Below are 26127 nucleotides of genomic sequence, written 5' to 3'. Positions count from 1 at the left end.
GCCCATTCAAAATTGGGCAACCAAAGCCATTGTAAAGATATCTATAGGTCTGCCATTTATGTGATGTCACACATTCAAAATGGCAGGTAAGTTAACATCAAATGGTTTTATCCTGAATAGAGACTAAATAAATAAATACATTTGTGGTGGTAAATGTGTTTTTTCTATGCTAAAGTATCTTAAAATAGGAGCCTATAGGGACTCACTCACTTTTAGAGCCAACTTAAAAAAAGGATATTGAAAATATGATCTTTTCCATTTCTTGGCAGTAGGATGAGTCACTGAGCTCAGAGATGTTTGTGTATGACTGCCAGAGACAGCACAGTGACAGGCGGTGCAAGCAAACAGCTTTGACACGATGCAAAAAGGCCTTCCCTGGTGTTAAATCACATACACACAGGTACAGCACGTTTTGTGTATGTGCACACGCACTTGCACATACACACACAGCTATATACATTCGGGCTCTCTTTTTGCATATTTCCTTCATGCACACGCAGCAGATGGGACAATCAGGCTGTTCGTCACATGTGCCTTTTGAAGATATGAGGCGTCAGCATGGTGGATAGCACTGAATGATTTCACAAGAATGAGTCAAACTATAATGAGGTATTTGATGGACACATTTATTACATAATATGCAGCATGGCCTGATTTTCCTTTTTATTTATGCAGCAATCTGTGCTAACGGCTGTGTAAGCAAGCACCAACCACACAGAAGCTTGCTAATCTGTTACTGGAATAGTTTTTAAGAAATAATGATAATAAGCTTTATGATATAACAATAGTGTTCAGGTAAGTTAACTGTAATTACAAAATGTAAGTAAAATGTTCACAACTATGGCCACATTTTGAGATGTTGAATGTATGACTAATTACCATGAGCCAGACTGATCTACAGTTTCGTTTTACTCTTGGCTATATATGATGTCAGTGAGAATGGATATCACTATTGTAGTCATCACAGGTACACTTTTCTGCCTGTGAGCAGAGCAGCTGCAGCCATCTGATGTTCAAACCGTCAGTTTCTAAAATAATATATATTATATTAATGAAGGGGTAACAGGAAATAATAAATAAAAAACAACAAGTAATGCAGGGTGTCAAAATAAGACTAGCTCAGGTAAGCCGGTTTTAAAAAATATTTTTTATTAATGGAGATTCAAAAGAGCAGGAGTTAAAACGTTTTAAATGCTAATTTGTTAACCTCTTACATTAGGTTAAAATTTGTACCTATTTGGACCAAATGTTACAACTTTTCACAACAAAAAATAAACTATAATGCCAAAATGAATCTATGAGACCTTATTTGAAATGTATTATCTATTGAAAATTCCTGGAGTTGCCAGTATCAGCAGGGTTAGTAAAATCTTAAACTGAAATGCTCCTGTTTTGCACATGTACGGAAACCTTTCTGCTCACAAAACAAGGCACAAAGCTGAAACTCAGACTGCAGTGCAAAAGGCCGCCAGGTGCTTCTGCCATGGTCACAGCATCTCATTTTACAACCTATGAAAAGTGTTCAAATCCCCTGAAACCAGGGTGTGAAGCACTAAACACCAACTTCCAGTAGGGGATGCTGGAGACCCACGTTGAACACAGGGCTTCCCATTACCTTGGTGATGATATGTATTCATTACTGTGCCCCGCAGACTCAGTGGTCCCAGACTTTTAACCTGGGAGGTAGCAGAGCTCAGGAGTCTAATGTGTGATGAGCCATTAGCCTGCAGGGAACAATTAGGGTCCTTGTTTAAATAGGCAATGGTTGATTCGACTCATCATTTGAGCCGGTGTTCAATAGGGGAATAGGCAATTAGGTTGACCATGCTTGCTCGAGTGTCATTATGGTCAACATCTGTCCATATGAAACCTGCCCAGAAGACCTGGTGTTAGCACCCAAATCATCTTATCAGAGAATGCATGCGCTGACATCTTAGGAGTTTAAGTCCGAACTGCAGTTAGAAGAGAATAAGAATGAAAAAGCACCAATGATTTAAGACACATTAATTTTTAGCAAATATACATGCATCTTTTCCACCCCCCACTGCCAGTTCAAGCAGAAAACTACAAATTTTAACATCCAAGAATTTAAGAAAAACTAGAAATACTAAGCTTAATTACAGCAATCTGTTTACCTGCTACAACCTCATCCACACATCAACATTTCTGTTGTACGTTTTAATATACGAAGCTTGCTAACTTGGTAGCTAGCGTGGTAGGGTATATTGCCTACAAATGCAATCATATGCAACCTTTCTATCATGCTAATGCTAATAAATTCACTTGTGAGCTTTCTCATTGATGTCTAGATTAGAAATTCCATACCAATGACTATAATAAGCATCCAAAAATATACGTCAATACAACTTTTCAGGTTTTTGTCACAGTGTGATGTGTCAATCAACAGTATCCTCCGCTCTCAGTAATCCAGTTGATTCAGACACTCCACTTTGTGTTAACAGAAGTTTTTTCATTCACTGACTTTCCGTGGTTACCGCTAGTCACCTAACCCAGACACCCCTTTGTAATATACCTGCTTTTACATGACACTTTTTTAGTGTCACTGACCACTCAAAGCACTTTAAACTACAAGTCAGTGCTGTTTATCTTTGCATTCATATAGTGTATCTTTTTCAAATACTTTATGTTTATGTCACATTGTTGGTCAATTCAGAATCACCAGTTAACCTAACATGCACATCTTTTGATTTGAGGGCCACGCCTTTGTCTTATAATGTGTCTGGTTACATGATCATTTTTAATTCCTTAAACTGCAAAACAGCACATTAAAAAACATGGCTTCCTTTTCCTTTCCTTTCCATGTTGCTTGTCATTTTTCTGTGTGTCTTCATATCCATGTTGTGTTTAGCTGCGGGTAAAAAAAGGAAGTCGGAGCTTCGGAGCTCTGGCTGTTTTTCACATTATCTGCCTTTCTCAGCGCCAGTCCTGACCTTGCTGCAGTGTCCCTGAAGATCTTTGTTCAAATTCTGACATTCACTGAATGGTGCTACCTAAATATATGAAAAAGAGATGATAGCGTAGGGCAGAATATTAATATTGCTACATATTTCATATATGTGTATAAGAGCTGCATTCCTTCACTCCTCTTTTAGTGATAGCGACACAAACCAAATGCACTGTTGGAGTAATTTTTCCCTTGGCGCTTGCTTTCAGTGCAAGTTATTTTAAACCTCATACGTTGCAGTGGTGACATTTGACTCTGACTGTAGACCTCATTTGAAGCTTTTACTAACAAGATACTATCCTCAGAGTTTCTCCCGTTGGTGCAGTCATAGCCCCTTCTGGCATTTTCCTGCAATAATGATGTTTAGCGTGGTTTTAGACTACAAATTAAAAACTTTACTGCTCCCTTATGACCTGCCTCCCGACACGGGGAGAGCATCATTCATGTTCATGTATGTTGGGCGGTTTGTCAGAAACCTGAGCACTACCTTATAAATTCATGAGCTCCATGGCTTTGATGTTGAGGGAGTGTGCTCCAGAAGGCAATTACTTACTGTCGCCATTTGTAGCGTATTGACTCTGTAAAGTCAAGTCGTTTCATCAATAAGCACTCGGTGCATCCATTCCTCTTTCAGCAGCCAGTTATTGACAGCGATGCTTTCGGAAGCCACCTCAAATCATGGGCTCCTCCATAAAAATGCCATCTGATCACTGTTAGGTTTAATCTGATGGCATTGGGCCATTGTTAAGAAACGCTTCGACTGGAAGCTCGCCATACAAAACGAATGGCCATGTGCTGTGGGTTGAGTGGCTGTAAACAGCTTCAGATGGCTGCGTGGAGAGAGAGGGAGGCATTTACCAGCCAGCCATCATCAGCACTGTGTGTTTGCTCTTCCCTCAACCCTTCCTTCCAGCTTCTCTTTAATTGTTTTCCTTGGTCTGTCACTTCTTTTCCAACTTTACAGTGTTCCATTTTTATATTTTTACAGTAGCCATTTTGGGCATGTTTTTTCCCCCATTGATTTGTGTCGATAAACGAGAACAACAGCTGAATTTTGCAGTTATGGAAAGTACTGCCAAAATTATACTAATTATTTGGAATTTGAAGAAGAAGGCTGCTGCTACTCTTTACTTTCTTTATTGACTCTATTATTTATCTATTTTTCACTCTGACTTACCCAGACTGTCCTTGGACTTTACCTTTGTGACCAATGCTGTTTAGAGTGGACCCATCATGCGTCTTTGTAGATCCATAAATTCATTTTTGTATTTACTTGAGTCACTTAAAGTGAGATGTCTCTAAGTGGTAACAAATAATGGATAGCCACGTTCTTTGACATCATACACAGAGTTGAACAAAGTGTATGAGATTTTGGCTCACAGGGATTTGCACAAATAGTAGCACATTTTTAAAAACTGTTTGCCATGTTTAATATCAATATCCCCTGCTGCACTGCTGTAACATTATATATAAAGCAGAAAGAAAAGCTACTATTTAAATTACTAGATTGCAGTTTAAGGAATTGCAAGTGGCTGATGTATGTTGATTATTTTTAGCAGTAATTGGGCCATCACGTTTTCCACACTTAATCATCTTGACAAATACTATATGGATAGCTACTGTATCTAGCACCCTTGCAGTATTATTAGTCATCAACCTAATGAAGCCTAATATCTGAATGTAAAAGATTTTATTTTTAGCTCAAGGTCCGGTGAGCTCACGCCGTGGCGACACATTTGGCCTTCCACAATTCACAAGAATCACTTTTCCTCCTAGAGTGTACACCTAATGCAGTGGTTCCCAAACCTTTTTCGCTAGGCCCCCCTTTGTTTTACAGGAAAAATGTTCGCGCCCCCTCCCCCCCCCTCGCGCGCACACACGCACGCACTAACACATCCTCCAACCACACACACCCATATTTTGCTCCATTGCGGTTTATTTCACACCTCAAACATTTAGTAAACAATTAAGCAAATACAAGTAATCTGCAGGTAGTAATAAAATAAACTACTAACTCTTTTACGCTGCGTCCGCACCTACACGGGTATTTTTGAAAACGCAGCTGTTTCGTCCACACGTAAACGGCGTTTCGAATCACTGAAAACGGAGATTTTTTAAACCTTCTTTGCGTTTATGTGTGGACGAGGAATACAGAGTTCTTCATGCAATGTTAAAGCTATGTGCACTGTTAGACTTTTCATCGCCACTTTACGGTAACATACTGGCGTCACTGTTGCCAGCTCATACCGTGACGCTGTGTTACGGTAGCTTACCGTTCTGCAGGATGATACCGTTTTTTGCTGGTATGGTATAATACTCTTGGACAAATTATGGTAACGCACTGTAGCCTTTTTTACGGTATCTCACTGGCGACAGTGACGCCAGTGAGATACCGTTATGTCATAAATTACGTCAACAAAGTAACATCATACTGTGATTAAGAAATTGGTATACTACCGTTTATTCACGATATGTCACTGTAAGCCCGCTGCAAGGTAATAAACTGCAATATATTAACCAGTAACTTACCGTTATCACGCATCATCAGTACCAAAAATATTCATCTCTGCTAGAGGATACGCGGTCATTTACTGTTTAACAGGTCGTAATTTACTGTAATTTTAATTAACAGTAACATACTGTAAGAGACTGGAGGGTTCCAAAAAAATTGGATGGCTAGATGGATGCATGGATGGATGGATAGGTAGATAGACACACACACAAAATATAATTCATGTGCTTTACACCACTTTATTTCAATTCTGATTTTTCCCTGCTGAAATACACATTTCCAAAATCAAAAACTGAAAAGAACTGAAAACATATTTTCATTGAGGAAGCACTTGTTTTTACTAAACCATGTAATCCATTATTTTCTCATATGGTTGTACAAACAATAATGATATTATGTCATATCCATATCATGGCAGACAACATGCTCAAGTGTTGGGTTTTCTTAGTTATATTTTGTAGGGTCTTAAACCTACAATGTGAAGTGCCTTGGCATTCATTTCGTTGGCACCATACAAATAAATTGAATTGTAATGAATACAATATCAAGCCCCACACTTCTGCCTTTATATACACTTTGTCCAAAATACTGGCTCACACCACCAAATCAATGCACAAAACAGGGTCCACAAGGACATGGATGAGCGTGTGTGGTGTGAAGGAACTTGACTGACCTGCACTGAACCCTGATCTTGCTTTGTGAACTGAGTTCATTGATTTGTAGGGTGAGCCAATACATGTGACAATTAAAGTGTAAGTAGCTGAAATAATTTTTAACAAACGGGTAAAAGAAGGGAAAAAAATCAAAACTGTTGCACTCAAAAAACCTATTGGACAGAGACAGCGTCTTGCAAGATGGCAAGAGAGCTTGTCTTCATTGTTGCTCGTCTTGTGTAAATGTCCAGAAAGCATGAGCCATGGATCATCTGTGGAGACATGGGTAACAACACATTGGTCACTTAAATTATACAAGAAATTCACTAAAAATGGCAAAAACAGTTACCTAATTTGAAGTTCTCCACTCAAATTCAGTAAGCCACTGGAGGAAAGTTGTGACATGAGGGTTAATGTGAACAACCTTTCGCTTCACAGTGGTCCCATGTGAAGCGAAAGGTTCTAAAATATGTGGTTCAATTGCGTGCTGCGTACATAACCTAATGTCAGCTAGACCGAAATTAAAATGTAATATATTGTTAAAGTCACTAAAATGGCGCCTGAAGCCTGTTGTGATGTGAGCTCTGTGTCTGCTCTAGAAACTCTGAAATTCTGTAGATCTGAGCCGTACATTAAATACTCACATGAACCTGTACTTTGAATTCTGTATGAGCTGTATAAAATACAGCTATGCATAAGTGTTTTGAATGAATAATTAGATTAGATAACTCTTTATTGTCTAATATAGAAATGAATAGAAATGTGACATGAGAAGGTGTGTCTTTGACTGTTCCTGCATAACTTATTTTTGGACTAGTTGACAAGTTATGCTCCGGTCATTTGATGTTTCCAAGATAGATGTTCTTTTGTAATATAGTTAAATTTTCTTTGTATATTTCATTTATCCACCATCATACATCATACATACAAGCTAAGAAGAGGTCGTTATACTAACAAGAGGTATCAACGCCGGGCCAAAGTTCAGCACATGGTTAAAGTTTGTAATCCAGCCAGGGTGTAAATATCACTCAGCAGCCAGAGCTGAAGCAGGTAGCATCAACACATAAATCTACTCTACCCGGCTTAAATCACAAGAGCACCTCTGACCAAAAAGCTGTAGATTTTTCTTGTTTGCACAAATTAATCCAGATTCACATTGTGTTCACAGCTCCAACAAAATGAGGAAGAGGAGGGGGAGAAACACAATTAGGTTGAATTACAATTGGATGGAAGGCGAGGACAAGGAGAAGGAAGCTTAGGATGAGGAAGAAGAGAAGCAGCAGGAGCATCTTTAGAGATCCCTATGATGTCATTGAGGTTTGTTTCATTAACATGGTCCTCTCACAAAGAAAGATGACTTGTTTTAGTTCACCTATTTCCTGTATTAAATAGTGATGTGCAAAATGTTGTGAAAAACCATGGAGCAGGTACGTGTAGTGCATCTGCAGTTAAATGAACATCAAATCTCTAAGACAGACTGAAATCTGTATATTTATCACCCTTATGATAAAACCCATGTCAGCCATTGGTTTATGGACTTTGTATTTTGAAGCCTCAACATTTGCTTTATTGCTGTTGCTATGTTGGGACCATATTAGGATGAGGGATCAGAATCTGGAGTCATGCACGCTATTGTTTCATTTAGTGTGTATCCATAAGATTCGTACAGCAGATCCAAGTTGTGCCTTGAAAACAGGAAAGTCGTCTGCATAGAGGAGAACTTTAATAGCAGGCTTGTACAAAGTGAGGCTTTGTGCTCATATTTGCTGCAAACACTCGTTTTACCCTGTTTTGATGCAGAATTCATTTGAAATCAGGCAAGAACTGGACTTGTTTTTTATAATGTGTTCTTGTGAATTGATTGTGTATCGCATATGTTTGATTTGACTTTCTGCAAGACAACAGTCGTCCACTGGCCAAAAAAGTTTTCCAAATACCTCCACGTGATCTAGCCTGGATTTAGAAAAGAATAACACAAAAAATCTGCACCTCCTGCTTCAGATGCAATTTGTGTTTCTGTGTTCAGAGGCAGCGGCAAGAGGGGAGACCTCGGCTCATCCAGCTGGAGAGCCTGACCAGGAGGAGTCGAACATTAACTCAGCTCTTCCAGGGCACCCTGCAGACTCTGCTGTTGGCATTGGCGAGGGATGACGTGAACATCCAACTGGTCCATCACAGGTCAACTGCAGGTATGCGAGTCAGACCTTCTGAGGAGGGTTTCACTTTTCTCTCTTCTTTATAATTGACTCTTTTCTCTCTCTTTCAGCTCCTTGTCTCAGAGTGGGAGGGATTTGAAGCACAAAGGGAGGAACTTGTCGTTTGGTTGGCTGATATGGATGTCCGCCTGAGTGAGGTTGACCAGCTGACAGGAAACACCAGTGAAAAACTGAAACAACTGCAGGTGTGGGCTTGTTTTGATATGACATATATTTGATATGATACATACGTCAGAGACATTATCCTAAACTGGACTAACAAAGGACCATGAGTACAACATGAAACGTACATTACATGGCGTAAGGCTGAAGTTCATTGATCATTTTAATCATAAACTTGTTGAAATATTTTTATTGAACATGCAAGCATCTGCTGATGAAAATGTGTTGATTTATTGGTCTGTTATGAAGCTATTGCTATTTCTAATGTGTTTTATCACTTTCTGATGTTTTATTAATTAAACAATACATGTATTAATTGTGTTATCTATAGATACAGTATTTATATATATTTATTTATAGTATAGTAAAAATGTTTAATTATTACTGTTTAAAACACTAATATGTGACATGTATTAGTAGTGATGTTGTGCTGAGTGTTAAAATGCCTTTTTGTCTTTTGGTAACTACAAAATGACAATAAACCATTAATATATGTCTATGCTGTGCTCGTATTTATTTTACCCTACTCAAATTCAATTTGTGATACATTTTATTTTGAAAGATTTAAAATGTTTTTTTTAAAGAACCATTTGAAGGATCTTTTTAAAAATGGTTCTTTAAGAACCATTTTTAAAAAGGTTCTTTGAAAAACCATTAAAGGTGTCCCAAAGAACCATTTCTTGATGGTTCTTTGGGACACCTTTAAAGGTTCTTCAATGAACCACTGAAAGAAATGGTTCTTCAAAGAACCATTGTTTGAAAGGTTCTTTGTGGCACCAAAAAAGGTTCATCTATGGCATCAGTCTAAAGAACCACTTTTGGTTCCAGTTGGCACCTTTATTTTTCTGAGTGCAGTCTTTCTGCTCATCCCAACCTTGGAGGTACATTTTGTTCCCTCTTCAGGGTTTATCCTTACAAAAAACCTTGCACACGCTGACTCCTGGTATTCCAGGTTCAATACATAGAATGAACCAAAGAAGACTGACATTGCATCAGCAAAGATGTTCTCTTTGTCCAGCTCAACAATTACACGCCCCTCTGCACTCACCATCCAGCAGGTGGCGGTCATTGAACTTTGTCCTTAAATGTATAGGGGCAACATGTTGTCATTATGCAACATAAAATAATTTCAATACTTCACTTCTTCACACTGTCTAGATAGTCATAAAGCAAATAGCTATGTACAGTTAATTATTAATGGCCTTATGTACATAAGTCCGTTTTAACATATTATAATTGTACATAATTGGGAATTACATTAAACACACCTAGCAAAGAGTCAGACCAATTAAATTACCGGAGATGAATCAACTGTATGGTTATTTTGGAGTTTATAGTTTGTGCTGCTGTTAAACTTTACAGTATTGACTTCAGTATTTTTGCTGTTGGTGTAGCTAGACTACTATGTTGATCAATAATATGTAATGTGAAATTTGATATTGTTACTTTGCTGGATTCACTGAGACACATGTCCAACAACCTTGGTTTATAAAGGAAATTACAGAAATTTGAGCTAACAAAACAGAGACTGGATACCTGTGTCCACGAAAAGCTCCTGTGCCAAACAGAAATTTTAATATGGTCTAATCAGCTCTATTTCATAAATGACTTCTTACCAAGCATAATCAGCCTTGGGGTGCTTGGCAAGCTTTTAACATGCAAACTGAACAATATAAATTTGCGTGCACTGAAGCCACAAAATTTAGAAATACACATAGTTGGAAAAAGTTCAGTGTGTGGAGGTAATGTAATAACGACAGGAGAGGTCTCAGTGTCTCACTCCAACTTTATTAACTCTCTCAGAACTTCACATATATTGAGCGCCAAAATCTCCACCCCAACACTTCCCTTCAACTTGGGTGTGAGTGGAGCCACCTGGTGGTCCGCCACAAGTGACCAATTACCTTTCCTGAATGACATATGCAATGCAAAAAAATAAGAGTATTGTCAATAGGGACCAATTCCCAGTTTTTACATGATCAAAATTATTCACAAAAGGCTTCAATAAACAGAAAATGTGTTCCTACAAGAGAACAGTGCACAAAAATGAAAAGATATTTGAGCTCGACGCTTTAATGGGTTTAACATGACTTAGTCAGCACTCCACACCGTACAGGTAGTACAAGCACACCTGAAAACACTGACCAGCTAACAGCTTTAAGCATTTGGGCGCAACCTCGGTAGTTCACCGATTCACCTGTTGCAAACGTCCAAGTTTCTATCAAGTCTCATAAATCCATCGGCAACTATTACCTAACTAGTCTTTTGAGTCTCCACATTCATAGCTATTGACATTTTGTCTTAGCATTTGAATGAAAATATCCTGGTAGGGTAGCTTAAAAGTCAAAACAAACAGTAATAAGAACGCATTTCGGACTTCTCTCGAATGAGTGAAAAACACACTTACCTTCAGACTGATTAACTGGTTCCGATCCAACTTTAATGTGTCCCATGTCAGTCCTTTTTAGGGAAAAAGTGTTAAGTGGTTTCATTTAATTTTGAGATACTCCTGCATGGATGAGCAATTTGGAGTCTAGCAGAGTTATCACGAATAGCATATGATCTTCAGATATAATCCATTCAACCTTGCATTTAATCCGATTGAACATCCAGTTACCTCTGACCACTTCTAAGTTGCACATGTTAACGGTCTCATCATCACTCTGTGCTGCAGTGAACTGGATCTGTGGCACAGAATAGTTGATGGTCATGTTGTTCTCCTGCTTTGCAGCTTTGTTTGAGTCTGAATTGCGTCTTAAACGTGTAAAACTAGAAGAAGCAGATCAATATTTTCTTCTTGTTTCTTATTTAATGGTGGTTGGCAACCAGCGAAAGGAGCATTAACCACCTCGAGCAATATTTTCTATCCCCATTGTTGTTTAGAAAGTGAATACCCGACGTGTGCGTCATACGTCACGTTGTACATCAGGTGAAGGTGTGGTGTCGGCTATCGCACCTGTCACACAATACGGTAATATTACGTTGAAGCACAGTACGTATCACTCCGCGAGCAGTGTTGCCAACTTAGCGACTTTGTTGCTATATTTAGCGAGTTTTCAGACCCCTTAGCGACTTTTTTTTAGAAAAAAAGTCGCTAAAAAAAGACGTGAAAGCGCGTATTGCTTTTACTCTCAACAAGCAGCGGGTGCTGTAACGCAGTCAGTTCTTCTTTTACTCTTATGCTGTTTTGTGGATCACAAGGTTTAAAACTACTTATAAACACACACACACAAAGTAACTCCACCAGAGTGCCTATTTCGGGTCACTTTTGCCGGTCCAAGCCCGGGTAAAGGAGCAGGGTTGGAATTGTGAGATTAAAAAAACAATAATTGCTAAAAGAAATTTAATTTGTAGTTCTAAATAAACTCTAAATGCATTTAGGACGTTTTTTACTCACTTTATGTCTCTTCCACAATGTTATTTCTCTCTCCAACAACATAGGTTACAATTAGATTAGCATGACCAATTATGCAAATTAAGCGATGACGTCATTTAGCGACTTCTAGCGACTTTTAGGACAACCAATAGCGATTTTCCTTACTGAGGAGTTGGCAACACTGTCCGCAAGGCTCCTCGGTACCCGTAATGCTCCAACAATCCATCAAGCCGGTGCAGCTCCGTAGCTTAGCAAAGTCGTACTAAAACATCTTTTGACAGATTGCTGAGCGCCGTGTTCCACATAAAATCGGTTCGCGGTCATCAAGCACAACCAGATTCATACATAGGGCGCGCTGTCGATTTTTGAGAAAATGAAAGGATTTCAGGCCGTGCATGGCGTTAGCGTGGTTAGCTCATTAGCGTGGTTAGCTCGTTAACACGTTGACGCCGTCCAGCCCCATGCACGGGGCGATGCGCAGTAACACGTTAAGGGAGATTTGCCGTGTCCATCTTGTTGCTGCCTGCAGGTGAAGCAATGGGGGAGGAGGGGGAGCTGTGTTCAGTGAAGGAGAGGCGAGGCCGAGTAACGTTGTGTAGAGACAAAAGCGGACGAAAGAGAGGCAAACTTGTGGCTCCACAATTATAACGTAACATAGACTATATCGATATAAAAGATATTGTCACATCTTATATCTCGTATAAAAATATATCGATATTTTTAAAAAACTCGATATATCGCCCAGCCCTACTGGCCATACAAAAAATAAGTATACTTCAATTATATTTCCCAAGTATACCTTACCTAGTACGTATACTAATAATGCTTCTTGGGACTATATTGGCCCCCATTTTAGTACATAACAGTATTCTTGAAATTAACTTTTAGATGTACTTTTTGTTCACCATAATTGTACTAGCATAATGTCATAATGTCTACAAGAGTATAATTAAAATATACTCGACTATCACAATACTAACCGTACAAGTATACTATTAACTAATAGTATTACTAATGTTTCACATTGTTTGACTAAACAAATACATTTATTAATATATGAGGTTCCATTCAGTTCAAGGAATTAAATTTTAGTGTGGCTGCAACTTACTCCTTAAGTTAAAAATGATGCTGTATATTGTAGTTTATATGTTATACTACTTTCACAGTGAATCACATTTTATAGTAATACACTCTGAATGAGGATTTAAGTAATTACTCTTAGATCTACAGTAGAAAACAACAGAAATCTGGATGGTGTAATAGTATAATCTCAGTAACATCACCAATTGTTACATTTGCTGTATTTTACAGCTGTTTCCATGAGTACGGTGAGTTACCGTAAAAATAATGTATTCGCATGGAATTTTCCCACAATTACATGCAAATTACAGTACTAAACTGCTAACATCCTTTAGAGTTTTTTACTGTTGATTTTGCAGTACTAAGCTATGGAAATTACTGCAAAGGCTAACAGTGTGCCTTCTTTCAAGTCACGCTGTGCGCCACGTTATTGTTTACATGAGATGAATTGCAGAATAGCAGATAGTCAGATTAACAGTATTTTGTCTCTATCGTCAGGTTTTACACGCTTTTACACATACACATGCAATTACTGTCCCTCCATTTAGAAAGGCAGAGGCATCACAGTGTAATTATTTTGCATGTAATTGTTTTTTTTTCCTGTGTAATAATATTCAACATTGCTATCAATACCTTTTTAAAAAAATGCCTCTCTGTGCAAAATGGGTTTAAAAACATAAACATACTGTTTCCCATACCGGCATTTAGACAGGGGGAACAAATTGTGGCAGGAACAGCCTGATATTATTTTTTTTATCCTGCTGTAACTTTACTGTATAAAGAGCTAACATCTCTAAAATGTCAGGAGTAGTTAGTTATTACAAGAAGTGTTTGTGAACTAAAAATCAAGAATGTGGGACACTGTTTGTCCCTGATTTGGAGAGCCCAGTGCGTGCTCCTGACGAAGGGAAAACCAATTCTGCCGGGGAGACCTACCTTGGCACTTGTGCAGGTGAAGCCAAAGGGCAGATATGCTTCACCATATTTTCTAGTCTTTGGCTTAGAATGAAGTTGGTTTGGAAACATATTCAGCAATGCTTCATCTCCTGCTTTGCGTTTGTGTGGGAGCCCGTGCTAGCAGTGTCCAAGCTTTGTTTTTTTTGTTTTTTTTTCCCTTTTCATGCCGTGCCCCCCTGCAATGGCTCTGCGCCCCCCCTAGGGGGTGGGCCCCACACTTTGGGAAGGTCTGACCTAATGGGTCTTCCCCCACATTTTCTTAGGGTAACGGACACATTTGTGGATTTCTTATTAGTTTATGTGTTAGTTTGAGCTGGCATGAGCTACTATGCCATTACGTTCTGGTTGTGAAATATCTCGACTGCTGTTTAATGGTTTGTTTGTACTCCTGGTCTTTTTGGAACATTTTAGTAGAAGTGTCTCACAGATAACATGGCCTGCTGTGTTTTACAGAGCATCCAAGAAGTTTGCCCTCCAGGGAGTGAATTCTTGTATTTTATTATTTAATAGTAATGATCAGAGACGTATGTCTGTGTATTATACATTTTATGGCTGCAGCTTGCTAACCACACTTGTTAGCATTAGTTGATAACTTAGCATGGCTCCTTCTCAACCAAATATAGTGACCATCACAGTCCACAGTCCATTGCAGTCCAAAAACTCATACATACTCACACACTATGTGCATTTGTGCTTCTGTTTCTGTGTCTTTAATGTATACTTTATACTTTATTGATCCCCGTGGGGAAATTCCTCTCTGCATTTAACTCATTCACTCAGTGAAGCAGTGGGCAGCCATTGGTTGCCCGGGAAGCAGCGTGTAGGGACGGTACCTTGCTCAGGGGTACCTCAGGGTTTGTTCATGGATCAAGCTCTCATTGAATTATTGGAATATCTGAATAGAACAAAGTAATTGTAAATGTTATTGATAACACTTGTATTTCCACTATAACAGATCTCAGACCACTGGACTTTTCTAGCAAAAGCTCTGGATATGCCAAAAAAACCCCCCAAAAAACCCATAACCCATAATTAAAAACTCAAATCATTATTGGCTTATGAGTTGGAAAAATCAGCTTGAACTAACTTCTCTCACTGGTTATATCTTTGTTTGCTGTATAAGCTGCCTCTGTGCCCTTGTATTACACACCCACTCAGACACACACAGTACTGCTCTTTCCCTTCTCACCTCTCTGCTTCTCCTCCTATCTGCTTTGTCTCCGTCTCTATCTCTGTGATTGGCTAATGACACTATTCCAGATGGCTCGCCTACTGTGGTGTGTGTGCGTGTGCGTGCTGGCCAGGTTTGAAAAAGATCTTTCATCTTCTTCTTTCTCTGACAAAGGAATCAGTCCAGTCAGCACAGCTGTCCATCTGCTTCCTCTTTTCCACAGAGTCTCGATTAATCCTAATGTCGTGCTGCACGGCTCAGCATTGGCCCGTGCTCTCCCCCACCGCTCTATTTATTCTCGCTTTCTTAACCTATCACTCTTCTGCAATGGTTTCTTCTCGTACAGTCATATTCTCTTTCCTCTCACTCTGATCCTCGCATTCTCCTCCCACTCCCTCACTGGCTTGCTCTCTTGCCTCTTGCCTTCTGCTCCATCATTGTTTTCTCCCATCTTCTCCATTTCCCTTCTGTTTCTCTCTTTTTTCTCCTTCTCTGTTTCTGTCCCCCTCCCTTCTCCTCTCTACCCTCAGTCCTTAGTCTTTTCATTGCTGTGTAACAGAGAGTGACATGTTTGGCAGTTTTTCTGCTTTCTCCTCTCATAAGGAATTACTGTCCTGACCTACTTCCATGTGCAGCAGCTGCCTCATACACATGGCTGAGGCACCAGTTGTGTCACTAACTGTCACAGCAAAGGATGTTCAAAATACCTGACTGTCCTGTTGTCATCTATGGAACGCCAGGACTGCCATAATGAATTAATTAAATACACCATTAAATAATTAATTAAATGTGGCAATAATTAATTAAAATTGGAATTAATTAATTAAATAAATAGTTATGACACATGTAATTAATTAATTATTGACACATTTAATTAATTATTTATGTATTTCACATTTTAATTAATTATTGACACATTTAATTAATTAATTATTGACACATTTAATTAATTATTTATGTATTTCACATTTTAATTAATTATTGACACATTTAATTAATTATTGACACATTTAATTAATTATTTAATGATATATTTATTTATTTCATTTTGGCAGTCCTGGCGCCTGGCTCTCGTCATGAAATAATTTTATCTGTCAGCCTCACCCATCAAACTCAGGGGGCGGGGTTAACGCTGCCCATGCAGCTTCTCTAACATTTGATTGGTTGCCGTGCAAAGTAAGTCAAAACAGGTCGATCCTAGATAATCGATTGCTTGTGTAGACTTGGGGCAGCCAGGTATCCCAGAATGCAGATCAAATCACAGGCAGCAATGGTGGTGGTGTAGTTTTAAAATACCCCGTTTTTCTGTCACCAGCTACACTTTTAACAGTGTTTTAGCCGCGAATGTCACGCCGTATGTCTGGTCAGGTTGTCAACATAGAACATGCTTGCAAAAGTGCTCAGATGTTTTCAGAGATTTCACTAGCTCTGCTAACAGTTAGCATGCAGAGTGCACCGAGGGGGTTACGTTAACCGGTTTGTTTACATATTCCACTCTCCGTGTTCCACATGTTGCATTCGCAGATTCTCATTTTCACCGAACGATCGTCTCTTTCCGCCTGGTCTTGTGTCTCTGTGCTTCTGTAACATAAAGAACGAGCTGACATTTTTCTCACGAAACCAGCGATCAGCTCAGCAGACCCTCAGTTTACCTGCATGCATCCTCCTCCTCATCTGTCAGCTGTTTAACACCTGCTGCTAATTCAAGAAACACGCCTACGTTACCTGGTGATAGTCACAGTTTAACTGCACAAGATAAGTAAATATAGTATTTTCCCCGAGCGCAGAGCTGCTGGAGCTCGTTTCCTTACAGAGCACTTTATAGGCGAACAGCTTTATCAGCGGCTGATGTCCAATCACCGGCACACAGCTTTCAAACCTCAGCTGAGTTTTAGCTCTCAGTGGTTAAACGCTGGACTTCATTCACTCAGGTTCTGTCTGTCGGGTCACGTTTACTTCGCTGTTTTATTTACAACTGAGCAAATCGGTTTGGCTGAGGTTAAAGTTACGTTTCATAACTGCATAGTTTCACAGACGTTTAATGGTTCACTGGTACATGTGTTAGACTGAACTATCATCTAAATATCATCTGTTTTTTAATAGTTATTCAACTGTATTCTAAGCACCAGCTGTCTGTTAGAATGTGATTTTTTTTCTCTCTCTGTTGGCAGAGGTATAAAAATGCGCAGGAAAATCTGACGTGCATGGCGAACTTCACCGACGATATTTAGGGAGGAATAAACACACATCAAACATAAATGAACCATTTGCCTGTCTCCATAATTGAGAGCATTTTCTCTTCTTATGTCAACACTCTCTCTCTCTCTCTCTCTCTCTCTCTCTCTCTCTCTTTTTTTTTTTTTTTTTTTTTTTTTTTGCTTTTTCGGTCATGTTATGTTTACCTGTCAAAGGCTTGTTACAAACTATGAAACACATCGTGCAGACTTCTGGATGTTAGAAGAAAACGAATACTGCTCATGAAGGAGACTAAAGGCAGGAAGGTGTCCTTTAAAACTAAACATGTTAATAGGACCTCCCTGTTTATATCATAGTTTATGATATAGCACGTGTATTTCAGTAATAGCCTGCTGAGGCCACTATACGTGCTGGCCTCATATCAAATGTGAAGGCAGACTGAGTCTATGTTTGACGTTTTTTATATCTAATCTTCCTTTTCAAACATTTAAACAGCAGCGAGTCTGCAGCTGAGGGAATACAAATTCAAATTGTCGGAACAGGTTTGCTCGTTTCTTGGATTCATTTGGTGATTTATTAAATGTATAACTGTTATTCTAATCTGCTGCTGAGTCTCTTACACTTTTCTTGATGCTGTATATTTTCACGTCTCTGGAATAGTTGGCAGTTAGATAGTCAGCTGGGAAACTTTGTGTTAACTCATGGAGCTGAGGATATCGTGGATATGCTGACCTCGCTGCGTGGTGTACAGAGCGAGGTCAGCATGATTAATATTCACAATAAAAATATTAGCCGAACATCATGAAGTCTGTATATGTTTCATAGTGTCGAACAACCTTTGTACAGTTAAAGCCAGCAGTTACTACATGACGGAAACACCAACGTTATCTCTTTTATGCGTTTATACACAGGTCACGCTGATTACTGAACAAAAACCCAAAGATCAGATGTTAAACAGATTTATTTGCTCTCTCTCCTCCTTAAACATGTTTTTAATGTTAGTTATAATTCAGAATTGGCGACTGAAACACATAGGACACATAAGAACTTCAGGAAATAAAACACCGATAAATATAACCTCAGTAAAAGAAGTCAGCGGGGGTTACTACAGCTGTGTACCGGGGCCTGCGCTTTGTCGGTGGGATTGCTTGCGAGGCGAGCGGGTCTATCCCACGCTTTGCCGTGAGACTGGGACGACATCTCCGAAATCATCGAAACACTTTTGCAAAGAGGCTGTATCTTGACAAACCGACCAGACACATGAAGATTAAACCACTACATTCTCGGCTAAAAAAATATTAAAACGGTATTTGGTAACACACAAACAGGGTTTTTCAAAGCTCAGTTCTGTTAGCTTCCACATGCCGGTTGTTGTGTGCTAGAAACAATGGCCACCAGGCCAAAGCAATGGTTTTGACTCGATCAGCGTTAACCCCGCCCCCTGAGTTTGATGGGTGAGGCTGACAGATAAAATTATTTCATGATGAGAGCCAGGCATCAGGACTGCCAAAATGAAATAAATAAATATATCATTAAATAATTAATTAAATGTGTCAATAATTAATTAAAATGTGAAATACATAAATAATTAATTAAATATGTCAATAATTAATTAATTAAATGTGTCAATAATTAATTAAAACGTGAAATACATAAATAATTAATTAAATGTGTCAATAATTAATTAATTACATATATCATAACTATTTATTTAATTAATTAATTCCAATTTTAATTAATTATTGCCACATTTAATTAATTATTTAATGGTGTATTTAATTAATTCATTATGGCAGTCCTGGCGTTCCATAGTCATCGCATGATATCAATTCTGTAAATACAGCACAGTATTATGGCAGTTGGCAAAAGAGTCCCAGCATTTAATCCAATCATTCCTGTTTGTGAGACAGAAGACACTGAGAAAACATATATCTACACAGAAACTGTTCTCCTACATGATTTTAGTTCTCTCTGAAAACATCCTCATCCTTACTGTAATGCTATATTTGGAAATACCAATGCTAATAATTCAAACTTTTCTGTGTGTAAACTCAGTTAAAATCAGTTCTTTTTATATAGCCCAAATTCACAACAGCAGTTGCCTTAACCCTTTGAGATCCACACCAAGAAAAAAACAATGGAAACATTTTTGCTTGCATTTCTTATTGATTTGTGTGAGTAATAACCACAATCAATAATTTTTTTTCAATAGACCCTGTAGTTTTTAAAATGTTAATCTCTACCAAATGGTTGAGATGTCACTTAATGGTAAAAGTATGAAATGTCATGCAAATACAAGTACATTAGATAATACAGTTGAAAAAATCAAATAAAGGGCCAAATTATAATTAAATTAATAACAAAAACTATCCAGGGCATTGGATACAGTTTATTTCTAGTAGCATGCCAGTGAACATTGCTGTTTTCATTCCATCAAAAGAAAGTATTCTATCAAACAACAAAATGCATATTTTTTAAATCTGCAAATGTGAAAAATGTGTAACAGCACAAAATACTCACATTCAGGCCACTTGTGATTGAATTCTACTGTGCAAAATCATGTTTGTTTTAAAAATAAAAACCTAAAACAGTGCAAATCAAGCACAGCTGCTTGTGGTTTTGATCGTTGGGGTGTTAGGGTGTAGCATTTATTCTGTAGTCTTGGAGAGCTGAATCATGGTTGTCCAACTCTAGGTGCTGGCTTGTTAACTTGGTTCAGACACAGCCAGGTGGAAACCTTTTGAGAGCCATCGGTTACTGGTCCAGTAGGGCACAGTCTCTCTTGTAGACCAGGTATTCAAGTCAAGGATGTAGCCGAACAGTGGAATATGCCATCTCCTTAACTTGTAACTTATAACTTGCCTTATACAGGTGTAATAGCATATCAGAAAGCGTCATTTCTCCCATATGCTAATTATATACAGGGATGAGTGATGGGCATGGAATGGTGATCTTTGCATTGGACTCTTTGCTCTACCGTTTGACCGATGAAAGAGGCATGAACCCACAGGCATTGTTTAGAAGGTTGACACATTTCTTGTCAAACCATTTTATTGCACTCAGACCTTCATCAGACCTGTAATAACAGGCTCCATGGCCCTTCTTCATCAGGTCTTTGTCTGCCATCAGGGGAGCTCCACGGTGCTGTTTGGTCATACAGTACCAATGGACCTGACACCCAAGGAGGTGTGCAAGTTCTGGACCAAGCTGAAACTTGTGAAGAGCTGAGGTTCTTTTATGGGTTTGCACACAGTTTTTTTTACAACTTTGGCCCCTAGAGGTAGCTTCTGTTCTTTTTCACTGAGGGGAGCATTGAAGAATGTAGATCCCCTTTGATACACAGCAAGTCGTGGATGATGCCAGATGAACTTGCTTGGCAGAACAATTTAAAGCCCCACTCATCTGGTTTGTTGGCAATATATTGGTGGAGAGTGCCAGCCTTGTTGGCTTCACACTGTAAAAAAATATTCCGTAGAAAAACAGAAAATGTCCTGGTAATTTTCTGCCAGTACATTTTCTGTTTTTTTACGGAGGTTTGACGGACCTTTCTGTAAATGATAAAACGGAAAATTCTGTAGATTTACAGTATACTCTCTGTACTATTTACGGACATTTCCTTCAGCTATAAAACAGAAAATTCAGTTTATTCACAGTATATTTTCTGTATCATTAACTGATATTTTCCGTTAATAGAAAAATTGAAATTTCTGTTTATATTACTATTTCCAAGCACTTCTTTTCACTGTAACTCATTAAATATAGTTCTTTATATCCTTAAACGTACATTTCTATGCAATTACAACCTAGTACACCATGTACTCAAAAATTCATAAATTAAAACTTAAATTAATTTGTGCTTCGTACACAACAACATTGGTACAATTAATGTTAAATATTCTTTTATTCTCCTTAACTCAAACACTATACTTAAATATAATGACAGCATCCATCTTGTCATAAAACTACTAAACAGCTGATACATGAACAAAATAACTCACAAGCTTTCAAATTTGAGCATTTTTATTTCCTTGAAATCAGGTTGCCCTCATGTAAATGTGTTTATTTACATTCATTCAAGTGGCTACCAAGTGTTTTCTTCAAACAGGACACCTGACAAACAAAAAATGTCATATTTAACGACATGTTCACATTTAATAATATCCAGAGTACCTTTTAGTTAGAATCACTGCCTTGTGGTAGTTTTGCCTCAGCCAAATGGTTAAGGTGTGGTTTACATCCATCTCTGTCCACTTATGATACAGTATACACATGTAGTCAGTTATAGCCAAACACCTTTGATTACTGAATTGCATTCACTTCATTAATGAAGTGAATGTAATTCACATTTGTGTGAACATTTGTCTGAGATTAACTCTTTGGGCTCTTTACCTTACAATATAACATACTTGAGTCAAAATTTGTTGACTGTTTAAGTGGTGCCACATGAATACAACTGAACAGATCTAAAGAAGATGTTCCTGAACTTTGGGTTTATTCGAACAGGACTGATGGATAACCACAGGACTTTTCCCCATATGATAACTACAACACATAATAAATTAAGACAGATTACTGTCCCAAACTTAAAGATAAAAGTGTATTTACGGGACTTGTTTTGTCAGTGAGGAGCAAAGTATAATTAGAAGTGCTTGTTCTGATGAAAAGTTAAAACTGTAAACAGCAGCATAGTGAATAAGGATCTGTGTCCACGAATCCTCAGCAGTGACAACACTTAAACATCATAGTTCAAAATCCTTAATGCACACCTTTTTCTCCACGGTGTTCAAATTCTCTAAGCTGGTTAAGTAGAGGAAAAAGTCTGACATATTTCATGACCATTAAATGTTAGACAAGGCTCTGAAAACGAGGTTACAGTTACAAACAAAAACCTCTGCTTGTGCGCACAGACCCTAAATCACAACAAATAAGACAATAGTAAGACAAATTACTACAAAGTCTTGTTACCGCTCTTCATATAACAGTGTGACAAAGTCCTGAATGCAGCCTGCATGTTAGTACATCAAGGTCCATCTGAGCTTTAAGTAAAATACACTCAGCTTTTCCTTGGATTTTAAGAGTTGCTCAGTTCATACAGGAACTGCAGCAGTCGGAGTTAACGTGTCGCTGTGTTGCTCCTCCGTGTCAGCCATTGAGACTAGTCGCAATTTATTCTGAGGAAAAAAAGAGAAACAACAAGACATTTTTAAAAAGTTTGTATTTTTATAATTTTTTTTTACCTAGAGCATAAACAACATAAACAAAAAAAGGATTAGGGCTGTGCGATATGACGATATATATCAGATTACGATATAAAAATGTCTATCGTTTCATATTATACACTATTCTTTGTTTTGTGGTGTTGCAAAATAAACTGTTTACGGCAATATTTTTTTCATGGTTTTGATGGTCACTGTAGTTGCTATATTATTTCTTAAAGTTCTCTCCTTCTCTTATACTTAAAATAACCACACTATGGACGGACAAGTGACTGTTTTTACGTGTACTTTCATTACCAACAATGAGGATAAAACCATCGTGTGGCTCCGCCGTCCGCTTGTTTATTTTCCACATAAACCTTTCACAATAAAGCTCAAGTTTCTGTTGAGACTTTTCAAACTAAACTGAAATGATATACATTATTCTCAAACATAAAATTTCAGAATATGCATCAAACAAATGACCTCAAATAAAAACATCAAGTAACTATAAATGGCGCTTACAGTCACCACGCAGATGAAGGCACAGAGAATACCAGCATGGCCAGCAAGGATGAGGCAGAACCAGAAGGACCAGTCAAAAGAAATCGAGGACCTTATTGTTAAATGAGGGGCTACCTCTGTAGCATGGACATGGTTTGGTTATGAAAAGTCTGACACGCCCCAGAAAACTGTACTATGCAAATTATGCCACAAACTGGTCCCCACCACCACTCGAACACGACAAACCTCTTTAACCACCTACACAAGAATCACATGAAAGAGTTTCGAGAGAGTTTACGAATGAAAAGCAAAAAAGAGTCGTCAGGTGCTCAAAATAATCCTTAGACTCAAACGTTAGAACAGGCTTTTCCTTGCAGCACGCCGTCTAATAAATACTCAGAAAGAAAATGGCGGCCATTTAAACTCATGTCTAAAAATGTATAGTTTCATGCATTGGTCAAAACACTCGACTCCTGGTACACGACGCCCAACTGAAAACATTTCACATAAGTCGAGTTGCCCGAGAATCACAGAATTTACAGAAAATGCACTATTTTGTGATATATATCATTATCAGGAGAGATACGTCTTATATTGGGATATGAGACTTTGGTCATATCACGCAGCCCTACAAAGGATTATAATTCACGTAGAGTTGCATACACATAACACCATTCTGTTGCAACAAAAGCAGTTTATAATTAAAGTAACATACATACCTTGAAAAACTAAATCAACCACAACATTAAACTCACCTTGTGTTTGTAGAGAAGGTGATCAGGGTTTTTCTTCATTTCCTGAGACCAGCTGCTCTGGATCATCACCAGCTTGTATCTTCATCTTTTTTTTCACTCGGGGAAGTCTTTCCTTTTCTTGGCCATTGCTCTGCACTGGAAAACCAAAGTGTGTGATCAAAGGTGAAATAAGGGATATTTTTCCACTGCAGGACTTAAAGTGCTTCAAGTAGTGATAGCTGTTGATCCATTTCTCAAATAATCTGTAAGGATCTGGATTTTTAAGAAAGATACAAATATCTCTGCTTATATTTGGCTAAAAGCTTGATATAGACAAGGCATATAGAGCCCCTGCACACCAGCACTGCGCTTACATTATAGTTCAATCAAGAAATAGTTATTATTGATTTATTATTGAATTTTTTTAGTAATAATTTTTAGTATTTAATCACATTAGCACAGTGGGGTGACAAAAATATTCCACATACAAGAAATGCTGCTCAGCATTTCATAAATTACATTTTCAACAAATGTTGGAGTAAAAACACAGTTACAGGGAAAATGTGTCTGTCTGTAAATATTAACTAAACATTTCTATGTGCTACAAAATAGACATACTGTAATTGTAAATGTGCTGAGGTGAAACTATACTTTCAATAATTTTACCACTACAGTCTGTTAACCACCGAAATAATCTATGCTGGTCAGCTAGCTAAAAGTCTTTACTTTAGCAGCCCAAATCAGAGGCTAACATTAGCATTTGCTAGCGTCAGCCAGGAAGGTCTGAGGCTTAAACTAGGGTTAGTGTAACTTTGCCTGAAACCCTTTAAAGTGTACAGTAGAGCCAACTGTAAAACACAGGTATTGATACAGTACTTATTAGAGTCCTAGAATAATTTCTAGAACCATGAAGTTCTCACTTTCCCAGTTATCCACATCGCTGACTTTTGCTAATTAGCTAGTTAGCAGTCACAGCTGTGTAATACCCAGAGAGACACAGACAGCTAACTATAATATTTATGAAAACTGGTTCAGCCACTGAAGGGCAAAACTGGTGGTATCACAGTAAAAATTATTTTAACATTAATTAAAATAAAGCTTAAGTCATGTTAAACCTAAATAACAATTATTTTAAAAAATGAGTCAGCAAAATATTCCTGACTTGTCTGGAGACAGCCGAAACCAGTTAACAAATAAATTAACAATTCTTTCTAAATAAAAACATGGAGTCTTTTGAAAAACATTATTTTAATAAAACGAAACATGAGTTTTAATACTTACCACAGAAATTTGAAGGCAGTTTCTCCAACTTCAGAATCCAAAATCCAGATGAAGCCTGAAAGAAGCCTAATGGCTGCTCTTGCGCTTACTTTTCCCTCCTTTTCAGGTTCTTTTTCCCACAATGCATTGCAGTAGTTGAGAAATACAGAAAAATACCTGTAAATGACTAATACGGAAAATTCCTTCACGTTTATACAGTAGATTGTACTGTATTTTTACGGATTTTTTTTACAGTATATGAAACCATGACCTCAAACACACTGTGGTTGAAGATGGATGGTATCATGAGTATCATGCCACAGGACCATGTGATTTTTAGCCATATAATTGTTTCGCGTCCATATAGTACTTGTTAAACATGAAATTATAATTTTGACAATTTAGTAATATTAATTTAAAACTACTGTAATTTGGTTAAAAGGGTAATCAGTTGTGATATTTGTGATTTCCACGTGTTATTCTTGATTTTTACAATATTTACTAACATTAACTCAGAAAGTTACAAAAATGAGTTACTGAGGAAATTATTTCAGCATATTCTTGCTGTGCTAACACTTGATGTGATTTATGAATAGCAATGGATAAACAAAATGGGTCTAGTGGCCTGATTTTATGGCAAATAATCAATTTTAGTAACATTTAGGTTATGTTAGCAGTAGCACCATAAAGGAACAAATCAACCGTTTGGTTGAGCACTTTTAAAAAAAAAATCTTAAACATTTAATTTCACTTTTTTAATGCTGTCAAGTGACATACATCTGTTTAGTAAGTCCTCTAACACTATCATATATAAAAAAAAAATTATATCTTCCTATCTTAGTTTCATCAAAAAAACTCAAAATATGTTGGATGGTTTTTTGTTTCTGACTTCCTGGTTGGAGAGGTATAAGAAGAGCCAACAGTTTCCATTCACAGTGCCTTCTGGTGGATTCTTTTTTGGCATTACAGATGTAAACCAATTGGTAGAAAAGACTCAACAAGGTATGGCAATTTCAGTGAAAGCCTCAGTTAGATATAGGGACTGAAAATGTGCTCTACCAATTGGTTGAGCAGAACTCTAAAGCTGCTTAATATTGTAAGGTAAAGAAAGAAACCGCAGCAATCACACACACAAGCACTTGGCGA

At 37.9% G+C, this 26127-nt stretch overlaps 1 long non-coding RNA gene across 1 annotated transcript; it reads right to left on the bottom strand.

Moving 5' to 3' along the window:
• Positions 1–21290: 21290 nt before the first annotated feature.
• On the bottom strand, positions 21291–25153 carry LOC146652940 (uncharacterized). Its single transcript, XR_014907572.1, has 3 exons — positions 25003–25153; positions 23743–23877; positions 21291–22459 (listed from the first exon to the last, which is right to left on the bottom strand). It is a non-coding gene; the product is annotated as an uncharacterized LOC146652940 (long non-coding RNA).
• Positions 25154–26127: the final 974 nt, after the last annotated feature.

Source organism: Rhamphochromis longiceps, linkage group LG15 (assembly GCF_057381845.1).
Source record: "Rhamphochromis longiceps isolate RC_006_pf linkage group LG15, R_longiceps_female_GT1.1, whole genome shotgun sequence".
NCBI lineage: Eukaryota > Metazoa > Chordata > Actinopteri > Cichliformes > Cichlidae > Rhamphochromis > Rhamphochromis longiceps.
The sequence above is the reverse complement of the archived record's forward strand: the minus strand, read 5'-3'. Positions and strand labels throughout refer to the sequence as shown.